A 948-nucleotide genomic window follows, 5' to 3' on the forward strand; every position below is an offset into this window, starting at 1 on the left:
AAAGCATTTTCGGTCGCTTGAAACAAATGATTAGGGGTGAAGGAGCTCGTTCTGTCTCGTTCACTCTCAGCGCGCCGCAGGCGAGCACGAACATGGGCTCGTGCTTAAGTGTGTGACCGTTTCGCCGTCTGATTCTATGTCGTCGCCATCAACGCAGAGTTCTTAACTGAGTAGTCAGAAGCTTAAGTAATAATTTATTGTAGAATGTCAATTATTCTCTACAGAAATGTTAGATCCATGAATTAATTGTTAAATAAAATTAAACGTTGCTAAAAAAAAAATTCTCTATTCAGAATCATTGGTCGCTTGCCTAAAAAATACAGGCAATAGGAACAGGGAATAAAAAATTTCAATCTATCAGTAACTGTGTACTCTGTGTAGAATGCATGTTTTTTGATATAAGTATTAAATCTGTCACTTCCTAATTACAAATAAATGCTGAATGCAGCTGTTATATAATATAATGTGAATATAACAACAATATATAGATCTTATAAATTTTACGTAATATATAACGGTTTTCTACCTTCGACATAATATCTGTTATACAAATGTGTTACATTGAGATTATGTTGTTTTACTGTACATTTCAAAATAATGCAACATAACATAGTTATATAACAATTATTTTGTAATTATATAATAAAATTAATATCATTACAATATAACATTCTGTTATATTATGATTATTTCCAGGTTATATCGTAGCTATACTCCGTGTTTGCTGGATAACTTTAATGATTAATATTTCGGTTTACGGGGCAGAGTGTCATTTTTTTGCCAGATTTGTTCATTTTGTCTAAAAACGCATCGAATGAGGCTCGAATTTCATCAAAATCAATGAGAAAGGTAGAATTCTCGAGTATTATCAAAGTTTATCAAGATGCGTGCGCAGAGAAGGTGGCTCCGATTTGCCTTTCGTACCGTTCTGTCAAATCCAGATATATA

This window comes from Atta colombica, unplaced genomic scaffold (genome assembly GCF_001594045.1).
Source record: "Atta colombica isolate Treedump-2 unplaced genomic scaffold, Acol1.0 scaffold235, whole genome shotgun sequence".
NCBI lineage: Eukaryota > Metazoa > Arthropoda > Insecta > Hymenoptera > Formicidae > Atta > Atta colombica.